The sequence below is a fragment of the Herpailurus yagouaroundi genome, unplaced genomic scaffold (genome assembly GCF_014898765.1).
Source record: "Herpailurus yagouaroundi ecotype Mexico unplaced genomic scaffold, PumYag 164, whole genome shotgun sequence".
Lineage (NCBI taxonomy): Eukaryota > Metazoa > Chordata > Mammalia > Carnivora > Felidae > Herpailurus > Herpailurus yagouaroundi.
Window position 1 is genome coordinate 30213309 of NW_024412405.1, and position 19800 is coordinate 30233108.

The 19800-nt window shown below is 38.9% G+C and overlaps 1 long non-coding RNA gene across 1 annotated transcript in view; it reads right to left on the minus strand.

Annotated features, from left to right (window-relative positions):
• Positions 1–564: 564 nt before the first annotated feature.
• The window catches only part of LOC121037820 (uncharacterized), a 40374-nt gene continuing 21138 nt past the window's right edge, over positions 565–19800 (minus strand). Inside the window, exons 4-5 of the long non-coding RNA XR_005794007.1 lie at positions 4410–4509; positions 565–2114 (exon numbers count right to left, since the gene is read on the minus strand). This is a non-coding gene — a long non-coding RNA (uncharacterized LOC121037820). The remainder of the gene's footprint in view (positions 2115–4409; positions 4510–19800) is intronic.

The following is a 19800-nucleotide window of genomic DNA, read 5'->3' on the forward strand; positions in this document are numbered from 1 at the left end:
TTATACCTATTACAATTAGATAGGTCTCCTAACCAAAGCCTGCTGAAGTTCATGATCAACTGTGAATAGAATGTGGATTGCTTGGCTTTAACATGCACTGAAGATGGTGGTGTCAGGGCTCAGGCTGAAGCCCAAGCACCATGACTTAATTTCCCCACGTGAGGGCTTGATGGATATGTTGATTTTTTAAAAAGCATTCTGCTCTAAGAGAGTTAAGTAATTGAGACTCAGAAGGTCTGAGGTGGAACTGAAGGCAGGAAATGGTGGGTAATTTCACCATGTTGAGCTCAGAGAATTCTGGAAATTAGTCAGATCATTGATTTAAACAATTTGGTTTTATCATTTTTTCAGATCCGACTTCTGGCTGAAATAACAAGTTCTTTTTATTGAGCTATAACTAACATATAACATTAGTTTTAGGAGCAAAGCATAATGATTTGGTACATGTATACATTGAGAGATGCTTATCACGTTAAGTTTAGTTAACATCCAGCACCTGACATAGTTACAACTTTTTTTTAGCAACTTTCAAATATACAATACAGTATTATTAACTATAGTCACCATAGTATATATTATATCCCCAGGATTTATTTATCTTAACAGTGGAAGTTTGTACCTTTTGACCACCTTCACCCATTTCAGCCACCCTTACCCCCTGGATGTCTGACAGCCACTAATCTGTTCCCTGAAATAGCTTAAATTTTGAAGGTCACATCACTCCTTTCCCTAGAACCTCTGATAATTTCCCTCTGGCTTATGGATATCATACAGCCTTCTTAAAATGGTATCATGGTCTTGTCTTGATCTCTCCATTCTTACGTCTTACTGCCCCCTTTCTCATGTCTCGTGATTCAACCATTTTGACCTGTTTCAAATTCTCTGGACAGACCATGTCTCTGCCTCCAAGATTGCATTTGCTATAATCTCTGTCATAAAGGCCCCTCCACCTCTCTTCACCTGGCTAATCTAGCTCATCCTCTTGGAAACCTCCCCTCACCTCATTGAACAGGGTTTAGGGGCTGCTTCTTGGTACCCTCAGACTGTCCTGTTTATATCTCTGTGACATGAGGCTTATAAAACATATAATTATTGCCTTTTTATTCATCTGTATGCTCTACTAAGGCAGGGACTCTGCCTTGTACATTCTCTGTATCCTCAGGGGACTTGCCTGACCCAGGAGAAATATAGACAATGTTTTCCAGGGTCACTGTCAAGAACTCAGGCTGAGTTTACAAACTGAAGAGAAAGACGGGTCTGCATTTGGTGCTAGCACATAATATTCAAAGGTAATATCCAATGCGAGCAGCAGAAACAGTAAGAGTAACAATCTCCACAGGGCTTCTTGACTTTAGTTGGGTTTTAGGAAGCCTCCTCTCACTCCAATAAATCCGAAAAGTACTAGTGTCAAAGTTTTCGAGGTCCAGGTGAGGGGCAGATTTTTTGTTGACCATGGGGATTCGTAGAGCACCTCGAAAATGACCCTAGAGGAATAGTCTGGGACCAGGCAGGTTAGTCAGTGTGATGGGTACGTGATGAAGACGCCCGTTTTATCAGAACAGGGAGATCTATTTTTAGATCAGTGCTTTACATGGCTAGTCTCTGAGCCAGTCTGGGCCATCATGCCCATGCAGGCCATGCCTGCTGGCCTGGGTCCTAGTGAGGGAGTTCAGCTGCCTGCTGCACACTTTCCTTTGCTCTTCTGTTTCCTTGCCTGTCAAAACCAGCACCCCTACTTCTATAACACTTGTCCATCCAACTGCTGATCTTCAGTCATTACACTGAAGAAAAGCTGCTCTGTACACCGCGGGTTGGCCATTCCTGTGGGAAAGAACATCCCAACCTGAGACGCTGCGGTTGGTTCTCTGCTGTGGTGTTCAGTTCTGCGGGTCCGGACGAAATGCTTCATGGCCCTGGGCAAGGCGAGCAAGGGAATGCTTTGTGACAGCTCAGAAGTGATGCTTGGACTGGCCCTTGCAGTATTTCACCTTGTTATGGCACTTTCTCAGTTAAGGCTCATGACGGCTCTTTGGTGTCTTCAATGTGATGACTGGTAGTTAAGAGAAAGGTGAATGAGTCAGCACTTCTATAAAATAAGATTTCACCTGTGAATACTGAGTTAAAAAGAAAAAAAAAAGATTGATGCCCTAAGTTTTAAATGTTATTTTGGATCAAACTCTAACTGCGCTTGATGAAAATGCACCTGAGGAGTGCACACCTGTGCACATCTGTATGAGAGTAGACAGTAATCCCAACTAGAGCTGTTGAGGATTAGGGACCTTGATGGGCTGTCGGTCTCCTCAGTCAAGGCCTGATGCTTAAATGGAGAAAATGTACAGGGTGCTTGGTATGATGCGGTGATCGCCTGCTTCTGCAGCCATACTGGTCAGTGTTCCCTCCTTTAACTGGTCTGCTTAGCTGTTAAGTCCCCCTCTACGTCCTGTCCCCAGGGCTCCCTCCTATATGCTCCCACAGGACCCTGTGAGTGTCTCTAGCCCAGCACAGAAGACACCACATGGTAATTGTATATTTACAGCCTTCTCTTTTCACAAGATTGTGAAATCCCTTGACAGCAGGGGTTGTATCTCATTAATCTTGGAAACTTCCAAACCTAGCACAATCCCTGTTTCAAGATTAGCACTGAGCGGATCCATTTTTAAAAGATTAATGAATAGGAGATATTATTATTTTTAGTTCAACAGTAGATCTACATATATTAAGGCTTTAATAATATTTTGGATATCTAAAGATCAAATATTCACAAATTAAAATACAATTTTCATCATAAAAAGTTTTTAAAAAGCACAAAAGCTTTCATAAAACAAAGAAAGAAAATATTCCTATTCCCAGTTTTCTTTTTCTTTTAGCAGTATTTTAAACACTTTACCAGAAGAACTTCAGGACATTTTGTCAATTTTTTTTTCTAAATTTGTTTTCCCAAAAATTCCCACTGGGACTGGAAATGCATTAAATGTAGAATAGATTTGGGGAGAACTGTTATGTACGTGACTTTTTTAGTTTTCCCATTAGACATATGATTTCTCACACCAGTTATACAAGCTTTTTTTTTTCTTTTAAGATGTTTGGGAGTTTTCTTCACTGAGATTATTTCAAGGTATATTGTTTTCCATAGTTTTGAGTTCAGATTAAAAATATAGTGTTGGCAAGGACAAAAGGGAACCCCTGTGCATTATTGGTGGTAACTTAAATTGGTGCAGTCACTATGGAAAACAGTATGAAGATTCCTCAAAAAATTAAAAATAGAACTACCATATGATCCAGCAATTTCACTTTTGGGTATTTACTCAGAAGAATTTAAGTTGGGCTTTTGAAGAGATACCTCTATTCCCATGTTCACTGCAGCATTATTCACAGTAGGCAAGATATGGAAATGACCTAAATGTCTATTGATAGATGAATGGATAAAGAAAATGTGTCATATCTGTACAATGAATTATTATTTGGCATTAAAAAAAGAAGGAAATTCTGCCATATGTAATAACATGGATGAACCTTGAGGACATTATGTTAAGTGAAATATGCCGGTAACAGGACTAATACTGTGTGATTCCACATATATGTGATTTCACATACATGAGGTCAAATTCATAGAAGCAGAGGGCAGAATAATTGTTTCCATGGACTGGAGAAGGGAGAAATGGGGAATTTCTATTCAGTGGTTGTACAGTTTCATTTATGCAAGATGAACAAATTCTAGCAATCTGCTATACAACATTGTGGCTATGATTAACAATACTTTAATGTACACTTAAAAATTTAAGAACACAAATCTCATACTCAACAGTGAACCAACCAACCAACCAACCAACCAACCAAAAAGAAAGCCAAGATTAGGGGAGTTACTGGAATGAACTTAGTACTTGTCTTATTCTGAATAACTTCCTAACATACAAGTGAGTCTATAATATGCAAATTTTTTCTAGGTTCAGTTTTCATATCTGTAAAACAAACATACAAATAAGTGAGCAAACAAACAAAAAGGATAGTAAGACTAAATACTAAAAACAAAACCAAAACCCCTAGCCTCAAAGTTCAGCACTGTAGGGGCACCTGGGTGGCTCAGTTGGTTAAGTATCCAACTTTGGTTCAGGTCATGATCTCATGGTTTGTGGGTTCGAGCCCCACGTCTGGCTCTGTGCTGAGAGCTCAGATTCTGGAGACTGCTTCAGATTCTGTGTCTCCCTCTCTCTCTGCCACTCCAACACACACACTCTCTCTCTCTCTCAAAAATAAATAAAAATTAAAAACAAAAAAGTTCAGCACTGTGTCCCCAGCAAGCCAATATTGAAGTACAAAGTCTTGCACTTCTCCACCTCCTCCCCAATCTCCAGTGTACTTGTGTAAGGGTCAGAACTCCATACAAGAGTGGAAAAACTGAGAATCCACACCTCATTGGGCTCCTGTTCCTCCTTCACTATTCTGTTTAGTAGAAATTGGAGACCAATATCAGTTGGCAAGTTTCTTTTATCCTGCTTCTGGCTTATTGTCCTAGGGAGAAAAGAAGGGATCTGCAATTGAAAGGAGGTCTTAGGCAGAAAGGATAATTGATCCCTGCCTCTTACTTACAGGGCTGTGAAACAATAATGTTTAATGGATAAAGAGTGAGAAGAATATTGGTATCTCAACTTTGGTCATCTACTCGTGTTTTTTCCCTAAAGCCTTCCATGGTGTATAGATCTGATTTTTTTTTCTAAAGAATCAATTCACTTCAGTAAACAGATTCAATTTCTCCTACAAGTGCAGGCATTGTTGTGAAATCTCATTTTCTTAAAGACCATAAGAAGTAACTCATACATGTTTTAATGATTAAACCACTGACCCTCACCTAAATTGTCAGTCTGCAGAAACATGAACAAATAAATAGTTACAGTTTTGAGTCACTTAAATTTTGTTATAGTTTGTTATGCAGCAATAGCTAGCTGATACATTCTCCTTATTTTCTTAAAAAAAATTTTTTTTAATATTTATTTATTTATTTTTGAGAGACAGAGAGAGATAGAGAGAGACAGAGCACAAGTGGAGGAGGGGCAGAGAGAGAGAGGGAGATACAGAATCCGAAGCAGGCTCCAGGATCTGAGCTGTCAGCACAGAGCCTGACACAGGGCTTGAACTCACAAACCGTGAGATCATGACCTGAGCCGAAGTCGGATGCTCAACCGACAGAGCCACCCAGGTGCCCCTCAGTCTCCTAATTTTCAATAAGCACCCATAGTCCATGAGAAGAAGATAGTACATAAAAAATAGTGGTCATTTAATAAATTTTTGTTGGATAAGTGAATTATATGTGTTAAATAAGTGAATGAATGTATGAATGCAAGAAACAATACAGTCATGCTTTTTTCTTAGCCAAATTTCAGGTTTTCAAAAGTCCATGTTGGTGCCTTGAGTGTTGGTTTTCTCTCCATTGCTCCATCACTTGGCATACACCTTTCTAATAGCAGCAATTGCACTGCATTGCCCTTATGTGTGTGTATTTCATTAGATTACAGGCAACTTGAGGGCCAGGGCTATTTACTACTCATCTCTGTATCCCTGGTGCTCATTTACTCAATGTACTCAAAAGGTGAATCTTTTGGTTTTAAAAGTGTATATGAGGTTTTGGCCTCTGGAAACTGGGTGGCAGCACTATTGATATCAGTGCTTTTAAGCCATGGCTGAAAACTAAAATAATTTGAAAAGCTTTAACACCATCAGAGTCCAGCCTCACTTCGGGACCTTTTACAATCTGTGGGAAGTAGTACTAAGCAATGCTAATGTGCAGCCAGTGTTGAGAACTTCTGAGTCCAAACGTCCTCAAAGTTTATTAGTATTCTGGTACTGGGAAATGACCTTCTCCTGCAACAAGAGGAACCTATTAAGAAATAATTCGGAATTACTAAATATTCTAATTTTCAAAGTTAAAACATGGGTGATAATTGAAGTGCTACATATTATGCTATATTAAGAATGCGTGAATTGTGTACATAAAAGGGTAATTCACATCAAAATCTTATTATTTTAATTTTTCCTTTAATTTTTTTCACCAATGCTCTAACATATTCCTTGAAGTTTTTTTTTTTTTCACGTTTTGATAAACACCAATTCCATTTTTCCATTTAATATTCAGCTAAGAGTTTTAAAATATTTTGATGTTTACACTTTGGTTTGATTTGGAACATTTTGAAATGGCTCATTTAAAAAAGTTTTTGTTCAACAATAGCTCATCTAGAACAAGTTGCTCAAGATTACCTCCTGCATGAATATTTATATCTTAAGGTCTCAATTTGACAACATTAAGCTCTGTATTCTTATTTCTTAAACAACCAAAACATATTTATAGATTGATTTTAATGCAATTTTTTCCCCATTTGAATACACTATGATTAAAAGTTCACAGCCTTGGTTACATCATATAATTTGAGAAATAACCAACAATGTCCCTAGTGATTAAATATTCAAGTTTGCAATTATTTTGTAACTTTTGTTCTGCTCTTCGCTCACTCTAAAAATTATCATAAAATTTTGAAAGATGTCCTCAGTGTAGAATATGTCCATAAAATATTAAATATTCAATTTTCCTCTATCATGGCTTGAAAAATTCATAATTACATGATGATCCACATAATAACTCATTCTGAAAAGTCATATATGGCACTCCCTCTGTGACTGAGTTAATAATTTACTGCTGTGTGGGATTTTCACTCTGCACTGTTAGTCTTGGGAACATTTATTAAGCAAATGTTCATTTGCAAAGATCAGGATGTGAATGAAGAGGGTAAGAATTTAATGAGGAGTGACAGACAGGTGAACTGATTCCATATAGAACTTTAGTACAAGGGAAAGCAGAGAGCTTTATCTTTCGTTGCCTCGATAGACACCTGAAATGAAATATAGAAGACAGAAGGCAGGAGAAAAAAAATGATGCTCTCCTGCAGGGGCCAACAGGGGGATAAATCAAGGAAAGCGAGGAATCCAACTCAGGCCATTTGAAATGATGCCATCGAATGTGACGCTTTGAGCTTACATAGCATAGGGGATGCTGACTTTTTGTTTTAAAGTCACCAAATGCTGCCAAAGAGAATATTTCATCTCTTCTCTGTTTTCCTTTGATATTCCAAATTTTCGTTGACAATAGCTTGAGTGACCAAAGCATGCAATTGAATGATAAGCTGGCAGAGTAAGAAGCTTCTCGAGGACTGGTTATCTTAGGGCTTAGAATTGCTTACAGACTTTGGGAAAACCATGCTACTTAAATAATGGCCCACAATTTTTATGTAATACCTAGCAATAAACCTTATAAATGAATAATCCATATTTTCTTAATTGGGTCAGTTCTGCAGAGATATAAGCCACATCAATGAAACAAGCAGTTGGTGTTTGACTTATTGAATAATCATATCATGTGGTAACTGTGACTTCACCTTTCCATGTTGTCTTGGACGGATCTTAGAATATTCATGGAAGTGATGGGTCACCAGGACAGGTCATCAAATGGGACTAAGAAGGAAAAGGAGTATAGAACCCATGCATAGGTAACTTCTGTGCCATTTTCATTTCTTTTTGGAATATGGTGAGGGTTAAGTAAATACATTAATAAATACAACTAAAATAAATTTACAATAAAAAATAAGAGGCCATAATACAAACTAATGATTTAAATATATTGAAGATTTATCCATTTAACTGATTGGAGATAGATTTAATTTGTTCCCCCCCGCCCCCCCTTAAAAACAAAGGTTACATTTGATATATTTGGCCATGTTGAACTTTGCCTGAGCCAGGTGGTCCTGAAAAATAGCGGAAGTTAAGATACACACGAGTATGAATAGGCCCCCGTTCAAGTCCTGACTTTGCCATTGAGTGGCTGTGTGACATTAGACACATCACAACTCTGAGTCTGTATCCTCAAATGTGGAGAACATGCATTATAGAGTAGATAGTCTTTTCAAAATTCTTACAGCTCTAAAATTCCATAGTTAGAGAATGATGCTGGCATTTTCATATAGACCAATAACATCCATTCTAAAATACTTTTTCCTCTGTGCCATCCCAATAATTGTTTTCAGAGGCAGATCTTGATATGGTCTAATCATAGATCTTGATATATCTAATGTTTTATTTTAATTCTTTTTATCCATAGGAAGAGGCTATGGATTCTTGAATTTAAGCATTTATTATAAGGGTAAGCCAGAAATATTTGTGCTAAAATATACCCTTGTACTTCCATCTTATTACCTGGAGATGTTTGCTATTTTGACCAATAATAAATACAGGATTTCCCTCCTGGGCAGTTCCCTGGGGCTTCAAATTAATGTAAGACCTTAGGTGCAATGCCCGAGCATTATCATTTCAAATACACAGGTACTTTAAAGGGACTTGTCTTCAATATTTTCCTCTTCATGGAGATATGAATAGAAGCTGGCCTTAATTAGCAATCAGTGAGAAACCAGTGGAATATATATTTTTTTAAGATGCAAAGGAAGGTTTGGCGTCTGGTTTTAACTCAGGTCCAGCTTTTTAAGGAAATTTCTTCCCACTTTATAAACAGAGAACCATAATTTTTGCAATGGTATGTTTTAGAGGCATTTTGAATAGGACGGGGAGCCTGTGTTCTCTTTTACATGCCATCGGAGGTTTAAATATATCAATTGCTACATTTTGTGTGTTTTTGTGTAAGGGAAATATATTTAATAATGTTTATTTAGAACTGAAAATTAGTCTAGTCTTTTTAATCTCCTGGCTTTGTCCTCATCCTTGATCTCAATCTTCATTTTCGAATACTATGAAATCTAAATTCCAGCTGTCCTTGCTGAACCTCAAACTGTACCAATGGTCAATTTACTCTTGTTTGCTACAACAAAGTCACACCCCAGGAAAGGCTCAATTTTTGAGACTGATAGGGACCGGAAAAGGATTTATCACCAAGTTCTTTGAATAACAATGAGTCAATTTCCTCATCAAAAATATTAGTTACCAAGGTATAAATGAAGTCACTTTCAAATGCCAGGAAGAAATACAGTACTCAATGGTCTACCCTAAGTAATTCTTGTAACTATAAATTTCAAGATGAAGCAGGCAGAATTTTAATCCTAGCACTGAAAAAACTCGAACTTATTTCATCTCTCCTTAAGAATAATGGGCAAAACAATATCAACAGTAACAGTGGATATTGGAGAAATAGTCTCTTAGTCACCAAATACAATGAGTTTATCATTAATCTGTGTTCCTGCATGGTAACACCAAAAGCATGCATACATGTATATAAAATGTATAGCCTCATATATTCATCATTAAATGTTGCCAACAATACAAAGTATAAGATTTTGTAACTGCCAAGAAAATATTTTGTAAGATATGTAAACTGGAGGCTCCACCGAGTTGCTCAAAAATTATTTGGTTAAAGGGTAAATACACCTTGTACATCATAATGAAAGTCTTATAGGTAGGGGTGGAGATTAACACTTCAGGCTGTCTACAGAATATTAATAAAATTCAATATATTTTCTAAAAGGTATAATTTATATTTTGTGGAAATGAGACCCTTTTCTAATAAAATTCTTCTGTCCTTCATTCTGTTCATATAATTTTGCTATAAATCATCCTGTAGGAATTTTCCCCCTAAATATTCATCTCAGGGAGAACCTATTTAAATAAGCCCTCTTAGCAAGATCTTTCAGAATTAAAATTATACCACAAGCGATACTTCATCCAATATGTTTCCTCCTATAAAATTTTCTTATTCCTGAAATAATATTTTTGTTGAATTACATTATGTTAAAACTGTTGATTTGAGATGACTTCAACAGTAAAGAAACGCTGTGTTAAAAGACCAACAAATTATCTCAGCCTTTTTAATTGTACCATCTCTGAGTCTCTATCACTGCAGCTCCTTTCTGCTCCCCATCTACATATATAGTGAGAAAAACCTAAGGGCATTATTCTCAGCTTCACCACAAAGAAAGAATAAGAAAGAAGAAAAATTGCTGCTGGATATACTAGGTTTCCTTGGTTTCTGGTAAACTAGAACATTATGCTCTTTCATAGTCATCTGAAGCTAATTTTACTCTACTGTCTGGTAGTCATTAGAATAAATTCTCCTCTTTTATTCCTGATAGGAATATAATAAGTAATTTGATTTCTGAGGATGGGAGGTATAATATGAAGAGTAGATGGTCATGTCAGTCATTCACAAACACACACACATTCGTGCACACACAATACATTAATGTCAGGTCCTATGCAAAGTCTCATACTTGGGGGTGTCCCTTGAGGGTATTACAGGAAGGCTCCAGGGATCAGACAACCTGCAGGGCTCAGAGAAGGGTTTTGATGGGGTAATTAGCAAGTTTCTTGCTTTTATAAAGTATCAGGTGCTTGACAAGTGAATATTCACATGCTTTACTTCATCTATTCCTTTTATCTGCTCAACGAGGTAGGTGGAACAGTTTTTGTCACCTGCATTTTCCATATGGAAACTGAGGTTTAGTTAGGTTAAGTGACTTCCCAAGATTACGCCACTCACGGTATTATTTTTGGATGCAGAGTGCAGGATTCCACTATTGTGTTTCTGTCAACTCACCTTTGAATCCTCCTGGGCTCTCCAGGGGCCCTCGTAACAGCTCAACCCTAAGCATCAAGCAGGAGATGAAATGGGGCTCCGGTTAAATGTTTGCATTCATTGTTTGTTGTTGGATATATATGAGACGCAGTAGTGGGCACAGCGCCCACAGTCCTTGCAAACATTGGGCACCTCGATAAACGCTCTGTGTGGGACAAGTGGCATCACAGGCTATAGTATAAATATGTTTAGGAACAGAGCTCACTGTCCTTATAAGCTGTGACTTGCAAACCCATTTAGCTTCTTAGAGAAGAGGGGGAGCTGAAGAGTAGCTGCAGGCCTTCAGTACAGTCCATTCTTATTTATTAAGTGCCATACTAATTACAAAAATAATATTTACTGGAGGTGTACTGTGAGCTGGATTCTGTTCTAAATATTTGTATACGAATCAACTCAATACACACAGAAGTGCTATTGCTATTATTACTATTACTGATTATATCTATTATTATCTTCCCTACTTAAGAGGTAAGGAAAATAAAGCACAGAGAGGTTAATTATTTGCTCAAAGTTATACAATGAGGTGATGGAAACAAGATCTGAACCCAGCCGGAACTTGGGCTATGCTGTGCTGCCTCTCTGTATCTTAGAAGCTACGCTCAGCGATGAAGATAGAAAAATCACCAAGGTTTTGGTTCCTAATGAATCCAGAATCTATATGGGAGAGACAGACACGAAGTGCTTTTCATGTGAGAGTTGCCACAGGAGGGGTTCAGGCAAGGTTCAGCTCACACCCAAAATCTAGTGCTCCATTTCTGAGCGCTCCCAGGCAGGTGGTCCTGGGAATAGGGAGGTTCCCAGAGAACTACTACTGAGAAAGTAGGCAGGGGCCAGGTCAGAAGAGCTTTGTAGAAGTGTAGTTTGGATTTCATCACAGAGACCATCGGGAACCACAGAAGGGTTTTAAGTAGGGGAGTCATATGAGGTTTTTGTTTTAGTAAGAGACCCTAGAATCATTAGAAAGGATGGATTCAAGGTAGTGGTAGAGATGTGCAGCAGTCAGACTAATGATTGCAATGTGCTATGAGAAATGATGGGGCATCTTAACCCAGGGAAATGGTGGTGAGAATCGAATGGAGAGAGAGCTCTACACCTAAATGCTTGCTGTTCCCAGGCTTAATCTTACTAATATCATCAGTTTCTTTTACTATTTCCTTTCCTTTAGTATTTTGCCCAGGTTATTTATCTGCCTTGGAAGAGAATGTTATGGAAAGGCAGGACATCAATTTAGATACATTCTGCTCTAGATAACAAAAATCCAAATGAAAATGGCTTATCTCAACATAAAAGTTTTGAGCTAGGGTACTTCCCGGTTTGGTTAATTTAGGAGCTCAATGACAATAGCAAGGAATCATTTTATCCCATTTACCTGTACTACGTTTCTCAGTATCACCTGTATGCCCTATGGCTAGGTGTCCTCATGGTCTCAAAATGGCTGCCACAGTCCCAGGAATCAAAATCAGCAGACAGATTAGGGAGGAGTTCAACTTCCCCTGACACATATGACTGCCTAATAGAAAACCAAGGTTCTTGTGGCAGGGAAGAAAGAAGGAGGCACTAAAGAGACAACTAACAGTGTTCTCCCAGAATACAAAGAGAAAAAACATAATATTCATCTTGTTGCATTAAAAAAATAGGATTATGCAGCAAGGATCAGCCTCGTGTGCCAAGTCATCTGAACAAATTAGCTGAATTTCTTCCTCTGCTCTGTAAGTGTGTCATTAGATAGGTTTAGCGAGTCTGATCATAGTTTCACGTAAATGAGATTCAGACTGGAAAAGGAAGTAGGGGAAAATTGTCTTGTCGTTTTTGGCCCCAGGAGATTATGCCCTGATTTCCCTTCTTGGGTTGGTTTGGGGAAGCAACAGTAGTGTTGTGGTGTGTGAGGAGGTCACACTGGCATTAAATAGCTGACGAGAAGCAGTGAGCAAGTGATGCCCGTGTTGCACTGCCCGTTTGGGATTCTGGAAGGAGTCGGCAGAGAGCCCTGTGGAGGGAGAGGGTGTGGTCAGACAGAACGAAGATCTAGCTAGCTCTTTTTCGGCTTTCTCAGTTGCTTTTCTGCAGCTCTGTGCATTGTAGAAGTTGAGTCGACACGTAGCCCGTCTTGGGGACAGCACTACAGAGGTCTCTGCGTGAGACAAGACACTGGATAGTAGACATGGTGGAGACTCAGAGTTTCCAGGAGCCAAAGGAATAAATCACAGGTTCATGAGCTGCAGGAGTCCCAGCCAACAGGTGGATTCAAGACATAGCAGAGATGTGTAGGTGCCAGCCAAGGACTAGCCAGCCTCCACCCTCCTCTAATGTCATGAAGCCACATTGCCCTTCCCTTTTATTTGTGGAGGCTGCATTCGGTAGAGAAGAGTATCTGAGAGTCTGAACCGAGATGAAGTGTCAATAAACCCTGCAACCCTGCCACATGGTCTACGGCACGGAGCAGATCTCTGGGACAGTTAGGCTTTTCATAAACCTGGTTTTTCTTCTTCCCTAACGTCTTGGTTCCTCTAATATAGTATGGCATCCGAAATACAAACATGTGTACAACAAATCTGCTTGGGAAAAGGAGGAGAAAAACATTTAACAAACCCGTAGGATGCCTGCTCTTTTCTATAAGAATATTTTGTTTATTCCTATGTGTAAGAAGAAATATTTATTACTAATGGAGCGCATTAACTAAAGGAAACATTTGTGTTAAGAAAGTCTTTGCTAGGAAGGATTTACTGAGATAAGGCCTAATTCTTTAGTTGCCATTAATTTGTATCTAATTAAAATAGGGACTAAAAACTACAGTGAGTATAAGTGAAGGAAATCAAGGTGGTGAAAGATCTGGAAACCCCAGGGGGTTCCACTGTAGAATATAAGGCAGTAGCAAAAAGAAGAAAAGTGACAACAATAATAAAACTGCCTGCTACGTGTGTGTTGATAAAATCAGCAAATCAACTTAAATTTGCTTTATAATTCTAAAGTGTTATGGAGAGCTAAGCTCTTTCTATCTTATCTTACTGTAGGTAGCTCCAGGGGACGTGGCCAACACAATGGGTCAAACTGTAAGGGAGCAGGCTGCATCATCATACATAAAATTGTGGGCTTCCTAACAGTGGAATGTGCTACTCTGAGAAACAGAAGCTGAAAATACTCAAGGAGAGGACGGATCTGTCTTGCAGGGTGAAAGTAGGTGTGTGTGTCATGACTGTTTAAAGCCCCCAAGTCTCTCCTGCTCCAGGAAACCATTTCTTAACTTTCTCAGTAAAGAATTTGTTCAGTGTGGGTCTTTTCTGTCTGAAATTAAAGATGCTGAACGATTTACTCCAGGGCGCGTATCTGGTAATTGGTGGGTTTTATGCCTATGAGGACAGCTGGATGGAGTTGCCTGCCGTTCAGGGTATGGGCCTTGGGCCAGTGGCTGCAGCCCCACCTGGAGCCACACGGGAAGGGCGGAACCCTGACCCGAGTCGGAGATTCCAGGGCCAAGCCGTATGCGCGTGGAAGTGGGAGAAGCACCGAGCGAGCGGCTTAGGGGACTCCCACAACCGAACTCCCGGACGATGACAGCTCAGACCTGGGGGACGTGAGCAGCTTCAGTTCAGACTCCTGCCCACAGTCCTATCAGGACAAGTCACCCAAACCTCAGAGTGAAGCCAGTGGGTTGATTTGTGGTTAAAATGAGTGGTGCCCATGGTAAGGAGAAATAATACAAATGAAAGATAAGAGATTTATTTTATTATTTTTTAAATTATTTTATTATTTATTATTTTATCATTTTATTATTAAAGATAAAAGATTAATTTTTCCTGTTGAAAATAAGGGAGGAGATTTCCCTCCTCCCCTTTTTTCTCAGAGCATTTTCCTTAGAAAACTTGTAATTGGACATACTTTCTCATCTGTTTGAAATATATGAGAATCCTTTTTGAAACCTGGATAGGACTTTTGTCAGCTTTCTGAACAGGGAATGTCTTTCTTAAGGACTAAGGAGTCCTCTATTTAAAATGTAAGCATCAAGGAAGACAGCACCCCTAACCCCCAGCGTCTGTGCGTAATGTCCACAGTCGCCTTGTTCCAAGTTCCAAAACTACTTCCTGTCAGAGATACGAGAAGCTTCTTTTTTCTCTACATAAAGCCACTTAGCCAACACGGATGGTCACCTCAGCTACCAGGTGAAGTTAGGATGAACTACTTGTGACAAACGGCCACTGTCAAGTCCTCTGACTTGAGGGACTAGTTACTATTTATTTTGAGAACATGTATGTAATGGGTTGTGTCTGCTTGGCCACATAAGGGGGTCAGTTTGTTTTCTGTTTCTGCAGTCTTTCAGCGGATTGCCTGTGATGCTCATCACATTGTGGCTTAATGCTTATTCAGTAATAAAAGTGTTTTTTTTTTTTTTCTTTCCTACCTTTGTGGAAAGGTTTTCTGTGTTGGAAAAAAATTTTTGTCTTTTAGTTACATTTTCCCAACACCATTCTGATAAATTATTAAGTATCTTACCTATTCATCCTGTATTTCTATACTGCCATAATCTCTCACTCCTTCTCTTCCTCCCTTCCTTCTCTGTCTTCTCCTTCCTTCCACCCCCTTCTCTCCCCAATTGTTATTCATCTTTTCTTATTTTCTTCTTCTTTTTCTTTCCCAATTGGCATGTAAGCCTATTCTTCCCCAGTTTAATTATTCTGTATAGATGGGATAGTACCTTTATGAGAGGATATGTATCAGGTTTTTTTTTTTTTTTTTTTGAAGTGACAAGGTAGACTCAAACAATTAAAACATTGGTTTTAATCCAAAATATGCTTCTCTTTGCAGGGAAAAAGTTTGAGGACTGGGTCCCCTGAGGTTTAACCTTGAGAATTCAGAAGAAAGGTAGTTACCTGATATCACAAAAGAAGGTATTTATTTGAGGAAACTGGTAACCATAAAAAGTAGGAACTTCTAATTTGGAGAGTCGTTAGGTTGGAAATTTTAAAATGCCCTTAGTGTGGTTTAGTATAGTGCAGTATGATGGTATATTATTATATTATAGTATAGTAGATTACATTATATTATAATCAGTCCTATGCATGTGTGTGCATCTATCTATCTATCTATCTATCATCAGAAGCTATTTTATTTGTCCTTTTTGGGATGGCAAAAACGTTCATTTGAATCTTGTGACAAATTCCATGTGCTAGCAAACAGGGGAAATGCAAATTATTGCCATTGTTCATTTCTAAGATATTATTCTTTGGTTATAAGCCTACCCAAAGAGCATATTAGCAAAACAGTCTATTCAAAAGTACACATTAAACGAAAACACAGAACCTCTATAATGATTTAAGCAAGTGATATTATGATTCTGTTTTACTGATACTATGTAGGAATTGGTGCCTACTGTGATTCCCTAAATCTTTGATGGGAGGAAGATCCTGGGAGGAACTATTTAGCTTAGCCTAAAAATCTGCACATCATTTATGTCCCTGAACTTTTTAATAAGCTATAGCAGCAGTATTTCCTGATTAAATACTCTCCCTTGTCAGTATCAATAAATACTTAACCTTTTGAAGCCAAAATGTGCAACTGAAGTAAACAATGAAATATCTCTAAATTCTCTCAGAAGGTTTAGACCCTGACACTGTTTGCACAATACCGTGACTTAATTTCTGAATGTTACCTTTGTCACCCCTGGTATTTTGACCCTGTCCTTGCCAGAGAGCCGTGAAGCAACTTCTAGCTTACAAATAAATACAAATAAAATCTCACATTTTGCATAACCACAGATAGAATTCCACGTTGGACAGCACTATTTAGTACTGTCTTAGGTCTACCAAAGATTCTATTTTTACCACAAATTCAAAGCTATCCGGTGTTACTTTTCTTAATTAAGCTGGGCTGCTCTCACAATTCAAAAAGCTTCATTTTTTTTTTCCTGCTTAAATTAAACTCCCTGTGCAATGCAGTGACCAAAACAAATAATCTATGACCTACAAACAAGACACTTGCATTCCCTGAAGAATTACGTTCTTGTTTCCTCTAGGTTATACATCTTTGAACCTCTCTTTGCTGTAACGACCTTCTGGTGCTCATTAGCATGCTGATTACCATTAACACAGCTATAATGCAGCAATTTTCTTGGTGTATGTCGAGGAGAAATGCTCATCTGAATGCAGTCAGGGGACAAAATTAACTGCATAAATCTACAGCGCAAACTGGATCTCGTCCAACTTTGCATGCGTCGTCTTTTCTCTCCTGGCTGTGACATCATCAACCAGATTCCCACTGACGGCTTAATAAGTATCTCAGGGCTTCATATTTAATTTCCTTTCATCTCCGTATATTACATTTCAACTTAATTTCAAGAGTGTCTGACCACCTTATTACCATGTCTCATAATATATATTTACCTTAATGTTTTAGCTATGCCTCTTAATGGCTCTTTATGAGATTCATATCTACCTTACTTTTTATATCTTTTTTTAACATTCATATCTTTTTAAAAATATAGGCTAATATGGTAGGATTTCAGTACACACACACACACACATTGACGCATTTATGGAACTCAACAAGATTGAGGTATGTAAGCAATTTGTATTTTAGGGAAGCATAAGGATTACTCTTGTGCAAGATAGAAGTATATGAATAGTCATCAAAGGTAGTGAACTTTTAAAGGAGAGAACAAAAGATGTATGAGATCTGGGGTTTTTTTCTTGCCACTTTCACATTCACCCAATGGTTCGTTAACAACACTGGTCACCAAGTGTGAATTGAGGATTGCTAACTCTCAGTTTGCAGGTTATGAAGCTGACAGGAAAGCTCATGTGACCCTTAGAAATTTTTTTCTGGATTGTTCTTCAAGGGCCGTATTTTAAATATTATAACCATTGAACAAATGGCATGAAGAAGATTATGATACTGTGTTTCCTTAATGGTTGCACGACTAGCATGATAACAAATGTGTCAGAGTCAAAATCACTATTAAAATAAAGATTTGATGTGATTACAAAAGAAATCAGTGTGATTTATCACTCTAAACAGGGAAGAGAAAGTTATGCGTTTTACAATCAAGAATGGTGTAAAGTTCAAAATAATATTCTTTACAAACCATAAACTGTGGCAATTTTTATTTTTACAACATGAGATAAATTCTACTGTGTGCTTTTCCAGTTTAAGAAAGCAGACTGAGAACCATTCATTTGCTGCCTTGGGGTGATTAAACTCACGATGAGTATCCTCCTGGTAGTTTCCCTAGGACTTCCCAGCATGGAGGGAACCGATGAAAGGGTAGGGCAAGGAGAAATAGACTGGTGCCACTTCTCATAATGCACTCCGATCCACTCTTTATCAGCGATATGAACAAAGTGTTGTGGACGCTCACGGAAGGGGAGATTAATTCTGACCCTTCCCTGGGGGAATAGAGTTGAGGGACATGAGTCAGGGAGTGTGGGATAGTGTTGAGGAAAAAGGAAATATTTGAATTGAGTTTTGAATATGGGGTAGAATTTCATTATGCTACAAATGGTAGGGAGAAGAGAGCCTTCTCCTCTCACCGTGACTGTTACAACCATAGGAGTAGAGTTGCTGAATGTCAAAGTAGGAAAGGACTTTAACGATCCATTCTCTGCTGCTCACCCCCCACAACTTACAGGTGAGGGTTAGCACTACCTCTCCCTGCTTGTGAGATAGGGGATAGGCCAGTATGTGTGTAAATATATCACTAATGCAATGAATGATAACAAACTTTCTAATATTCCCAGTTTTCATTTCATATACAAATAAAAAATGGTAGGGGTGCCTGGGTGGCTCAGTCAGTTAAGCCTCCGACTTCGGCTCAGGTCATGATCTCCCAGTTCGTGGGTTCAAGCCCCACGTCGGGCTCTGTGCTGACAGCCTAGAGCCTGGTGCCTGCTTCCATTTCTGTGTTTTCCTCTTTCTTTGCTCCTCCCCTGCTTACTCTGTGTCTCTCTCAAAAATAAATAAACATTTAAAAAATTAAGAAAAAAAAAAAAAAACCAGGAACCTCGGGGCACCTGTGTGACTCAGTCAGTTAAGTGTCTGACTCATGGTATCGGTTCAAGTCATGAGTTCGAGCTCCATGTTGGCTATGCTGGCACCGTGGAGCCTGCTTGGGATTCTCTGTCTCTGTCTCTCTTGGCCCCTCCCCCCCCAAAATAAATAAATAAACTTAAAAAAACACCCAGGAACCTCAAAAGATAAATGTAGCTTCCCAGCATTTCTGACTGATTCCCAAGTCACCTCTCATCTTCTTTAGCAAAATAGTTCAACAAATGCCCACAGTATCCTGTATGCAATCCAGAACACCCCAGTAAATTCTTTGCCACCAAGATAGTGGTACAGATTTGCTCTGTGGTAATCAGAAATACTGTGCCTCAAACTAAAACTCTGTGAATGGGTATATGTCTAGATTGTGAAATTTCAGCAGTCAATGCTTCTCTTTCTACGTATAACCGTTCAATTATTCAGTCATTCATTCAACATCCAACATCCGTCCATTGGATTTCTGTCTACTACATTCCAGTCAGTCTGCTCAGTATTGGAGTTATAAAAGCGTGCCACAAACAGTTCCCATTGAGAGGCACTGTAGAATTACAGGAAAAAATAAGTCAGGATTTAAATGCTGGCTCTGATATTCAACAGCATATGTGTCTGCTTGGGTTGCCATAACAAAAGCTAGAGACTGGGTGCCTTAAACAACAGAAATTTACATTTTCACAGTTCTGGAGGCTGGAGGTCTGGGATCAGAGACTGAAGTGCTGATGTGGTTGGTCCTGGTGACAGCTCTCTTCCTGCCTCGCAGACGGCTGCCTTCTTTCGGTGATCTCACTTAAAGGAGCCAGAGCAAGCTCTCTGGTGTCTCTTCTAAAAAGGGCACTAATCCCATCGTGAGGACCCCACCCTCATGACCTCACTTAAACCTAATCACCTCCCAAAGGCCCCATCCTCAAGTACCACCACACCAGGGGGTAGGGCTTTGACATACAGATTTGGCGGTTGGGGGGAGACAATTCAGTCCATATCAGCAGCTGTGCCACTTTGATCAAAGTCCATAACCTTTCTGAGAGCCTACCTGCTCCATTAGACAGTAAAGATAGTACCTCCCGCATTTTAGATGACTCGATAATAGCATAAGGCAGTGTACGGGAAAGCCCCTATTATAGACGGCACCTGACGATCAGTAGGGACTGAATACA